We start from the raw sequence: 12,602 nt of genomic DNA on the forward strand, positions 1-12,602 counted from the left end.
GCGAGTTGAGTTGATGCTAAAAAGCTGGATTTTGGTCTCATCTGACCACATCATGTTCTCCCGAGCCTCCTCTGAATCATTCAGGTGATGAGACCTTGACTCGGCGTGTTTGGAGGGAGAGAAATTCTGACTATGACCCCAAGAGCACCATCCCCACTGTCAAGCACAGAGGTGGAAACATGAGGCTTTGGGGCTGTTTCTCTGCTAAGGGTACAGGACGACTTCACCGCATCAAGGGGATGATGGACGGGGCAATGTACCATGAAATCTTGGGCGAGAACCTCCTTCCCTCAGCCAGGACACTGAAAATGGGTTGTGGGTGGGTCTTCCAGCACGACAATTTAGTTCAAGTTTATTTCGAACAGCAGACCAGGTACATTGGGATACAAATGATTTAAAAAATTAAAAATACATTTAAAAATCCACATGGTTAAGCTGTCCGAAAGGGAATAGGAGGAAGCAAAGCGTATTTGTCCCCATTCACACACTACAGTTACAGCAGCGTAGGTTTACAACAGAAACAAACAACAAACAAAAAAAACTATCAGGCCCAATTTTGTCATTCAAATTCAAATACACACAATACAGGATACAAACTATCATACACTTATTTTAGCAAATGGCATGTCCTGTCTCTTCCATGTTGTATCTAGAAAGGATATAATTCTTATACATTCTTTTAAATTGCAGTTCATTAGTACACCTTTGGAGCTTTTCCTCAAGGCCATTCCAAGGCCATTTCCTCAAGGCCATCGACAATGATCCAAAACATACGGCCAATGCAACAAAGGAGTGGCTGAGGAAGAAGCACATTGAGGTCATGGAGTGGTGTTGTGGGATATCATTGATTCTTAATAGATTTAGTAAAACGTATAAAGCACAAAGAGCTTAGATCAATAGGCTAGGTGCACAATCTCACTACTTCCTGAAAGGCAACTGGTATGAACATATCCTGTCTCACTCTATTGGTTTAATTGATTAATCAGCTGTGCACTGTGTGTTCCAACGGTTTACCGCACAGCTGATTAATCAATTAAACCAATAGAGTGAGACAGGATATGTTCATACCAGTTGCCTTTCAGGAAGTAGTGAGATCGTGCACCTAGCCTATTGTCTCCAAAGAGGCCTTTTATTAAGCAGAGTTACATGAGCGCAGAGAGAAATGAGCAGACCAATTTATTTAACCTTTATTTAACCAGATAGGTCAGTTGAGAACCAATTCTCATTTACAATGACGATCTGGCCAATTGGCAGAACAGAGGCAAGTTTGGACACAAAACACAACATAGTATATACGATATAAAACATGAGTGCCAATAGGCAAGAAGCAATAGCCCAAAAGCAAAAAGCCCCCAATGATGGGCGGGACTCATATTTATAGAACTGTCCTTGGTCATGAGGTCACTATTCTTGGGAACCAATCATATTATACAAATCTGTGATTACACAAGTTATGGGCCCTGTCCATAGTCAGAATTATTCAATGCGCCACAGATCTTGGCCCATCCCTTACAGGAAGGAAATGGGCCTTCCTTGAGAGCTGCTAGATTCACCAAACTGTAGAGAGACTTACATTTCTCAGTATAAAATGATATAAAACCCCAACAGTGGCCTAGTCAGTCTGCGGACTTTAATCCTATGGAAAATCTGTGGAGGGAGCTGAAGCTTCAAGTTGCCAAGCGACAGCCAAGCCACGTTTGTCTGACCTCTGTGCTTGCCATCAATTTATAACTTTTATATAATGTGTTTTTCTGGATTTTATTTTATATTCTGTCTCTCACTGTTAAAATAAACCTACCATTAAAATGATAGACCGTTCATTTCTTTGTAAGTGGGCAAACTTACAAAATCGGCAGGGGATCAAATACTTATTTCCCCCACTATACACTGTGTTTTCAGTTCTCATGGTGTGGCAGGAGGTTACATACTCTGCAGCTGATGTGGCACACTGACTTTCTTCCCCTAATTAGTAAGGTCGTTTTTGGTTTGGAGGTAAGCTATTAGATTCAGGGTATATGTTTTGGAATTATGTATCTAATACTTTCAGATGTTCTACAGACAAGGAGAAATGCATTTCTGTTTCAATCTCTGAGAGCTGAGTGACACAGCCTGTCCTGCCTGGGTAGCCTGTCTGTCTGGTGACCTGTCTGTCTGTCTGTCTGTCTGTCTGTCTCTATGGTCAGGCTGTCTGTGGTGACCTGTCTGTCTGTCTGTCTGTCTGTGGTGACCTGTCTCTATGGTCAGGCTGTTTGTGGTGACCTGTCTCTATGGTCAGGCTGTCTGTGGTGACCTGTCTCTATGGTCAGGCTGTATGTGGTGACCTGTCTCTATGGTCAGGCTGTCTGTGGTGACCTGTCTGTCTGGTCAGGCTGTTTGTGGTGACCTGTCTCTATGGTCAGGCTGTTTGTAGTGACCTATCTGTCTGTGGTGACCTGTCTGTCTCTATGGTCAGGCTGTTTGTGGTGACCTGTCTCTATGGTCAGGCTGTTTGTAGTGACCTATCTGTCTGTGGTGACCTGTCTGTCTCTCTGGTCAGGCTGTTTGTGGTGACCTGTCTCTATGGTCAGGCTGTTTGTGGTGACCTGTCTGTCTCTATGGTCAGGCTGTTTGTGGTGACCTGTCTCTATGGTCAGGCTGTTTGTAGTGACCTATCTGTCTGTGGTGACCTGTCTGTCTCTATGGTCAGGCTGTCTGTGGTGACCTGTCTCTATGGTCAGGCTGTCTGTGGTGACCTGTCTGTCTCTATGGTCAGGCTGTTTGTGGTGACCTGTCTGTCTCTATGGTCAGGCTGTATGTGGTGACCTGTCTCTATGGTCAGGCTGTCTGTGGTGACCTGTCTGTCTCTATGGCCAGGCTGTTTGTGGTGACCTGTCTCTATGGTCAGGCTATGCTAACTGTTATAACCATACAGGTATGTTAAATATTGTGTTGGGTTTTTTACTAGTCAGATGTTTAGTCTAGTCTGATTTTTTTTTGTATCCATCCAGTTTTCAGTAGCATTCCAATTTGTTGAGTAATTTGATGTCCAAATGTCCAAACTAGGTAATATGATTCTTTTTTTCCAATTTGATTGAATTTAGCTTTTGGGGTCAGATCTTTTGGGTTAAAATATCATGTGGTGGATTCTTCAGATCTTTTCAGATAAAGTGTGATTTGGCAGTGGTCTGACATGGGCAATTGTGATGATTTGCGCAGGTTCCAGTATCAGTGATAAGCATAATCCACCACACGGCTTCCCAGCAAAGAGTTGTAAATGAATCTGCCCAGAGAGTTAGGGTTAGGGTTAGTCACCCTTTGTGCTGTCACTGATTATGTACTGGTAAATGGATTTGGAGTATTTCCGAATAGCTCAGTCAATCTCTGTCAGTCCTGGAATTAACACCTGTATACACCTGACCCCGTCCCCCGTAACACACTCACACACACACACACACACACACACACACACACACACACACACACACATTTTAACCATTTATTTATGTCCACATAGAAAAAAGACATACAGGGACACAAATACTAACGTTGCAGTTACTACACAATCACAATTCATGGACCAGCGGCATTTTTTTTATTTTTTTTTTACACATTAGGGGTACAAGTAGCAGCGTCTGCCAATTACAGCAGAGACAGAGCAGTACTTTGCAAGGCGTTTAGCCTCCTTCTTTTTGGGCATCCCCAGTTGTTGGAGCCCTCTTACGACCAGCCTGTGTGTATGTCCTAGGCTGCCAAATATGAACACAAGCAGTCTGCATCTGTACCCTAGTTCTGAGACGGTATTCAGGAGAGGTTGGTACTTAATGACCTTGGTCATGAAGGCTTCCTCTAGGCTAGGATCAAATGTGCAGGCTACCTCCAGAACGAACACCACACACACACACACACACACGCACACACACACACACACACACACACACACACACACACACACACACATTTCTGTGGTTTAGATGATCAATGATGATTGAGCCAGAATGAGGAAATTGGCTCTAAATTGCTTAAGCAACTTTATGTCTGCTTTATGGTGTTTACCTGTCCCTGTCTTTGAACAAGGTGATAGTGACAAGCGTGTGTTTGTATTTCCTCCATAGCAACAACCTCACTACCGTACTCTCGGTATTTCACATGTTTGATCATACTTATAAAACAGTGTTTATTACTATGTAATAGTATATAGATACCCCCAATTCTCTCTTTCTCCCTCTCTACCCCAGTCCCCCCCCCCCGTCCCCCTCTCTCTATCTCTCAATTTAATTTTATTTAATTCAAAAGATCTACGATTAGACATTATTTCACATTATCTCACATTATCTCCAACTTGGGCTGTCAGGTAATGCAGAGAGACTTCTGACTGGAATGCGACAACCCAAATGATGCTGCTAGTTCACCACCGTATAGGTGCAACAGCATTCACAGCACACAACTCCAAACTGACACTTTTGGTCACGTGTGATATCCACACAAAATACGCGAGTGATTAGATGCCTAGTAGGCTGGTGTACACACGCACACACACGTGTCAAGATTCTCTTTGTCTATCTCCAGCCATCCAGCTCTCCTCACATATACTGCCCTGCAGAGGCTAACCGCAGTAACTACAATTTTGAAATTTGAAAGGGAGCACGTGCAGAGGATCGAGCTGGCTTCAAGGTCAGTGGACAGAGGGCGTCGGAGGATGAGGTGAGAGCGGACAGGAGGGTGGAGGATGCTGAGTCAGTGGATAGAAGGGAGAAGGATTCAACCGAGGGTAGGGAGGATAGGACAGAAGAAGAGAGGGTGGTGGGGGACAGGGTACGTAGGTTGCGACGAGAGGGTACAAAGTGGTTAGAGACTGATAGGGAAGAGGTGGTTTTGAGGGGAAGGGAGAAGGATACAAAGTGATGATCAGAAATTGGAAGAGGGGTAACAGTAAGGTTGGAGGTATGAAGAGGGGTAACAGTAAGGTTGGAGGTGTGGGAGGATCTGGTGAAGACAAGGTCGAGCTGATTGCCTGCCTTATGAGTCGGAGGAGAGCGGGACAGATAAGGCTAAAGTCTCCTTGTCTCTCTAGCTCGTGTGTGTGCGTATTCCTCCCTGGTCCTCGTGAGTTGGGAACAGTATGTAGGGTACAGTAGGGTTGTCACAGTATGTATGTATGAATGAATGGTCTTTATTGTCATTGCTATAGTACAGGTACCAAACAACGAAATTTAGGAGGGGTGGCTCCCCTGGTGTTAGGAAAGAAAAAAAAACTGGAAAAAAACACAAGAAGGGAAGGAGCTGGTTTACATAAATAAAGGCTATGTACACTATCCACTATACTATACTGTACAGATAGACGACTAGGGTTGTCATATTTCACATAGTGTTATTGCACATTCATTTAAAGTGTTGCAGTTTGCAGGCTTGAAATATACATATTTGTGCCTCAGCACTACACCTGATTTTTTCAGTCCAGCAGCTGCCATCAATCCGTCCAGACTGTCCAGGGCCCAGAACCTAGGTCTTTGCTGTGTTCAGGGCCTGGATGGCCCTGGGGTAGAAGCTGTTCTTCAGTCTGTTTGTCCTTGCGGCCATGGTCCTGTACCGCCTTTTCGAGGGCAGCCGGGTAAAGTGTTCGTACCCAGGGTGGGTTGGGTCTCTGGAGATCTTGGAGGCCTTCCTGAGACAGCGTGTGTTGTACAGCTCTTCCAGAGAGGGGAGGGGGGCGCCGGTGATCTTCTGGGCTGTTCTCACGACTCTCTGTAGCGCATTTCTCTCCGCGGTTGTGCAGCTGGAGAACCAGTTGCAGATGCCGTAGGTGAGGATGCTCTCCACTGCGCCGCGGTAGAAGGTCACCAGTATCTCCTGCTTGCTGTGTTCCTTCCTGAGGACTCTCAGGATGTAGAGCTGCTGTTGTGCCTTCTTGATGGTGGCTGTTGTGTTGTCCTTCCAGGACAGGTCATCCTGCATGTGCACCCCCAGGAATCGGAGGGTTGAGACTCTCTCCACGCTCTCTCCGTCGATGAGCAGGGGCTGGATCTCGGACTTTTTCCTCCTGAAGTCCACGATGATTTCCTGGGTCTTTGACTTGTTCAGCAGCAGGTTGTTAACCTTGCACAGCTTGCTCAGTTGCTCTACCTCATCCCTGTACGCCGCCTCGTCCCCCCCCGAGATGCAGCCCACCACGGTGGTGTCGTCTGCAAACTTTACGATGGAGTTGCTGGGGTGGACGGGGGTGAAGTCGTAGGTGTAGAGGTTGTAGAGGATGTATGTGTGTGTCATCATGTATGTATGTGTGTATGTGTGTGTGTGTGTGTGTGTGTGTGTGTGTGTGTGACACACACACCTGTACATAGCTCGTCATGACCGTATTGTGGACATTGTGTCTGATACAGTACAAAATATCTTACCATCTAGCGCAGCTATGTACAAGCATGCCAGAGTGTTACCAGAGTGGTTTGGTTTTACCAATTACGTTTTTGCCAACATCCCAAATACACCTGATGTTGTCTTTGTTGACACCAGCCACAAGGAGGTGCTGATTGTAGAAGTAGGCTGCCCCTTTGACCTGTACATGGACCAGACTTTCCAGGACAAGTATATCAAATACCAACCACTACTTAGTACGATAACCAGCTTTGGGTACAAATGTAAATTCAGCATACTTGTATTTGGAAGTCTGGGCCATGTATATAAATGCACCATGAGGGGTCTGAGAATTGCTGCAATGTCGAAAAGAAAGGCCAAACAGGTTGCCAAATTTTGCTCTGTCTTGGCTATTATTGGCAGCTTGTGGAGAAGGAGGTGTTATGTGTACCCTTGAGTGTTCAGTGCTGCTTAGCCCCGAAATATTTGATTCCCGGTTTGTGTAATATAATTTGTGGAACCAAATAAAGTATTCAAATGTGTGTGTATGTGTATGTGTGTGTGTGTGTGTGTGTGTGTGTGTGTGTGTGTGTGTATGGTATAGCTTATGGGATAATAATAATAATAATAACTTTAATTTATATAGCACCTTTCAAAAACCCAAGGACACCACCCTCTCTTCTTCTGTTGTCGTATATTTTTACACACATATATAACGTATATTTTTACACATATAACACACATATATAACGTATATCTTACACATATAACACATATATAACGTATATTTTTACACATATTACATACATATTACATTACACATATTTGGGGCCTACAAGGGCATTTAGGGACAGATGGTCGCAAGGAGATTTGGGGATCGATTGTCGCACATGCGCACACACACACACACACACACACACACCCCCAAGGGTATAGGCCAATCGGTTCGCTCCTTACTAGGGAGAGGCCGAGAAGGAAGGATCACGATTGGCCAAGAAGCATTGAACATACTGTGATGTGATTGGCTGAGGGACCGATATAAAACCTGAAGACAGAGAAAGATCAGTCGCTCTTGTGCTCGGACCTCGACCTGATCCTGTTTGTATCCTGTGTAAACCTGATGACCTGTTCCTGTCTTTTTTGAATAAATAGTCTTAAAACTTTGTTCAAGGACCTTTTCATCTTTTACAATCATCAAACAAAGAAAATATCCTACAAAGGTTGTTGTTGTTTATTTAAAAAAAAAATAAAAAAAAATAAATAAATAAATAATAATAATATTATTATTTTATTTTATTTTATTTTTTTCTTTGGTTTCTTATGTGGGGTTTTCTGTTTTTGTTTTTGTTTTGTGGTCGTTTAGTTTCGGAACACCCTCTGGGTGGTCCGAGGGGGGATGTGTCGTATATTTCCACACACATGCATAGATAGTATGATAGGGGGTCATGCTATTCTGTAGCCTTCATGTTTGCACCAGCGGGCACCCGGAAGGGTGACATCACAGTGACATCACAGGGGACGGCCCTCATGGCCATCTGGATAAGGTGATAGGCTATGACCTGGGACTGTATTTGCATATTGTTGATGAATAGGGTTGAGACCCAAGGGGGGGTCTCTTTACCAGCGGATCCCAGGAGAGGAGGACAGACACAAGGCTCCAGCCTGTTGGTATACGTATACCCTGTTTTTGTAACTCTGATTAAATCGTCTTAAACTCAATAGCTGTTCTTTGATTCATAACTAACAAGAAATACACAACACATGGCGAGCCATCTTTTTATTTCAAGTTAAGTTCTTTTTCACAGTTTTTGATTAGGAATAGCAGAATAGTTTGTATTGATAATTAAGCAGTAAAAGGGTTTTTGTAAATCAGTGAATACTTAGGTGTTGACCAGCCTTTGTGATTTAATAATTGTGTTGACCAGAACTGTAATTAGTATTAAAAAAATGGAGGTCAAAGGGGGGAGAAGGCAACCCAACAATCCTTTGTCCTACTTACCGCCTCTGAAGAAAACCGCTGTGGACTTCTTGGATTAATCTTTACAACACAACATTGCTGTGTCGTGGAAAATAATAATTATTGTGGAAAAGCAATGTTGTGTTGTAAAGATTAATCCAAGAAGTCCACAGCGGTTTTCTTCAGAGGCGGTAAGTAGGACAAAGGATTGTTGGGTTGCCTTCTCCCCCCTTTGACCTCCATTTTTTTAATACTAATTACAGTTCTGGTCAACACAATTATTAAATCACAAAGGCTGGTCAACACCTAAGTATTCACTGATTTACAAAAACCCTTTTACTGCTTAATTATCAATACAAACTATTCTGCTATTCCTAATCAAAAACTGTGAAAAAGAACTTAACTTGAAATAAAAAGATGTAAAACACGAATATTAATTACAACCTGTAAAGAAATCGACTTGTTATTTGAAAGGAATGCATAATTAATTAGACTTAGTCATTGACACTTCATTGATGTAATCCTGTGAAAGAAACCGTTATCATTGGACTATTATAAACCAATTGATCAAAGCTTTGTGAAAACAGAAAATGAAATGATCTGAATAATTAATTCAATCAATTTGTAATTAATTAAATTAATTGAAGTAACCATCCATTTATTATTGTAAAGGACTATTTCATCGACCTCAGATGGATGCACTGATGAAGGACCAGTGTTCCAAAATGTCTTATCGTGTTCCGTCCACCAGATGGCAGCAAACAACTTGAAAATGTCTTATCGTGTTTCGTCCACTAGATGGCAGCAAACAACTGAAAATGTCTTATCGTGTTCTGGCCGGCAGATGGCAGCAAACAACAGCTCTGTCTCACAAAATGACTCTATCTTACCTAAAACTCACAATCTATCTTTTACTTTTACAATCTATAAATAAATCAATTGTTAAGTGAAAGGAATGAATGACTAGTTAGAATTATTCATTATATCATCATATACATTGATTTAAAACTTGTGGAATCAATCAATTGTTTTGGGAAACAGAAAATGAATGATCTGAATAATTAATTCAACTGATAAGTAATTAATTAAATTAATGTAATACTGAACAGTCATTCACAACATCAATCTATGCATTAACCTTTTAGATTCTTTCACCAATATTCTGTAAGCAGGCACAGAGCCGCTTTATTGAGGGTCCCGACTGGCCTATTCGCTTTGCGTGCTCTCTCTGTGTGCGAAATGTGCCTGCGCTGTCCACGCGCGAGTCCCCGTGTAAACTCCTCTGTTTTCCGAGTAACCTTACCTTTAAACTTATTTAAAATACCCCGAGATCAATTCACTATATCTCTATCTTTATCAATACTAGTCTATGTGTATGGATTTATCTTTATCTTTAAGAGATGAGTAATGAAATCAATCAAACTCGCGCGTGTGTATTTGAAAAAATGGAGGTCAAAGGGGGGAGAAGGCAACCCAACAATCCTTTGTCCTACTTACCGCCTCTGAAGAAAACCGCTGTGGACTTCTTGGATTAATCTTTACAACACAACATTGCTTTTCCACAATAATTATTATTTTCCACGACACAGCAATTTCAAGATTATCTTTCAATGCAGTTAAACGTATTATTTGCCAAAATAATCTTATTCAAATACTCCTAAAATGGCGTATGCTTTCTACTAGAGGCTCTGTGTGTCCACGTGTCTGAACATGCGTTCACACAATGAAAAATGGCGTCCTTTCTACTAGAGGCCCTGTGTCCACGTGTCTGAACATGCGTTCACACAATGAAAAATGGCGTCCTTTCTACTCACAAACACTGCTCTCCACGTTCTTTCTCCGTGTTCTCAAGTAAATGAACAATGGTATATCTTAGAATAGAGCTATTTCCTGTTCACAAACACGGACTATGCTCTTTCAAACTAGGAATTCAGATTCCATACAATAACACAATTTATCAGACTCTGTTCTGATCCAACACACTTTTATACCACACACACGATAAAGTATCGTACAATTATCAAACAGGAATTCTCATTCCTTACACTCATCAGACTATTTTCTGATACAAAACACATTTATCAGCCCACTGGGAAAACGTCTTTCCCTCAGTTTTATGCTAATACCTTGTTCCCAAAACAAGCCTACATGCAGGTCATTCTCTGCTGTACTACAAACACGATATTTTAACGTATCGAACAATCCTGTTATACCACACACACGATAAAGTATCGTACAATTAAAACGTTTTTACAAATACAGGTTTCACAACCCGGCTCTCTGTCTAACCTCTACCCAATTATATACTTCAACACATCAAGATTCTTTTAAATATAGCCCATCTGATTTACACAGTCAATTTTGCCAACAAAGAAGGGGTATTCAGCAGAAGACTCACCTTTGTTGAATGGAAGAGTTGCAAACCGACTGTGAAGAGATTGGCTATTTTTTCATCTCCCATAAGGCTCGCCACTTTGTAGGATATTTTCTTTGTTTGATGATTGTAAAAGATGAAAAGGTCCTTGAACAAAGTTTTAAGACTATTTATTCAAAAAAGACAGGAACAGGTCATCAGGTTTACACAGGATACAAACAGGATCAGGTCGAGGTCCGAGCACAAGAGCGACTGATCTTTCTCTGTCTTCAGGTTTTATATCGGTCCCTCAGCCAATCACATCACAGTATGTTCAATGCTTCTTGGCCAATCGTGATCCTTCCTTCTCGGCCTCTCCCTAGTAAGGAGCGAACCGATTGGCCTATACCCTTGGGGGTGTGTGTGTGTGTGTGTGTGTGTGCGCATGTGCGACAATCGATCCCCAAATCTCCTTGCGACCATCTGTCCCTAAATGCCCTTGTAGGCCCCAAATATGTGTAATGTAATATGTATGTAATATGTGTAAAAATATACGTTATATATGTGTGTTATATGTGTAAGATATACGTTATATATGTGTGTTATATGTGTAAAAATATACGTTATATATGTGTGTAAAAATATACGACACTGTCTTATCCTCCCTAACCCTCTGTTGAATCCTCATTTGGACTCAATCTATCCACCAATGTGCTCCGCCCTTATGCATTGAAATATTTCCATCAGAACGACATTATGATGTACATGGAATTATAGAGAGCCACCATCATGTTACCATGTATGGTGTCCTGTATATTAATTGTATGTAAACCCGGCAATCCAATGATTTACTGCTGCTGACTTTAGCGCCTCCCAGAGGATATATACAGTATTACATAATGAATGATAGGCAGCCCTATATCAGATAGGACCTATCTGACAGTCAGTTGCTTGCAGGGGAATCATTATGGGATATGTTTGGAGAGAGGGAGCAAGGAATCTCTGTAGAAATAAAAGTTGGAGACAATAACGTCACGTCCGAATGCCACGCCCAAACACCTCAGAAACACCTCTCTCAGTGGAGGGGGATGAAGGATGTGTTTCTGAAGTAGCCTATTCAGGACCTTACCTTGCCTTTCCCCCTTCCCACAGTTCGTGGTCACTGTAAGGGACTGTGCCACAACAGTTTTGTTTTCAAGGAAGGCTGGAACAAACAACAAGAGCAATATTATGCAAGGAGGAATTATTTAGTACGGAAAAAACATCATTCAATATCAATATGCTGTAGATTCTAAACGCAGGCTATTTGGGCGCACTAGCAATATATGGCCACTGGGGGGCAGTGTAACTATGTCACTATGGCACCAGAGGCCTCTGCGTTAGGTTCCACTCAAGGCCGTAGCCACAGATGTTCCATGCACGCATGGCTGACACACTACAATGAGAGGGAGATATGAATGCTTCTGCTGATAGAAAAAAAGGTGAAATGCTCCCTGGTGGTTTGAATAGAGGCTAAAAATGTCTGATTGAGAGTCAGCCATGTGAGATATCTCTCTATCCAACACTTTGAATCATCCCTCCTTTCTCATCCCTCCTTCGTGACGTTAGAATTATAAGGTTCTATCTCAATTTTTGTCAAAATGTAGTTTTTACATAATCTGATCCATTAGGTGTTTATTAATGCCTGTGTGGTGTTATTTTTAAAATGTTGACATTTTTGAGTTAGTAATTAATCAAATACAAAGGTTCCATCTCACAGAACATAATGGAATGTAAAAACGTTGACGCTCAATATCTCTGAACTACCCTAAACGGAGATAGAACCTTATCATTCTAAACGGAGATAGAACCTTATCATTCTAAGCTCACGAATTGTCTCATTCTGTAACTGTAACTACATTTATTTATTTTTTTGGTCAAGAATGGACAGGTGAAGGAGGAGAGTTGCTGAGAGATGTGGTGAGA

The sequence above is a fragment of the Nansenia antarctica genome, assembly GCF_963989245.1.
Source record: "Nansenia antarctica genome assembly, chromosome: 12".
NCBI classification, from domain to species: Eukaryota; Metazoa; Chordata; class Actinopteri; order Argentiniformes; family Microstomatidae; genus Nansenia; species Nansenia antarctica.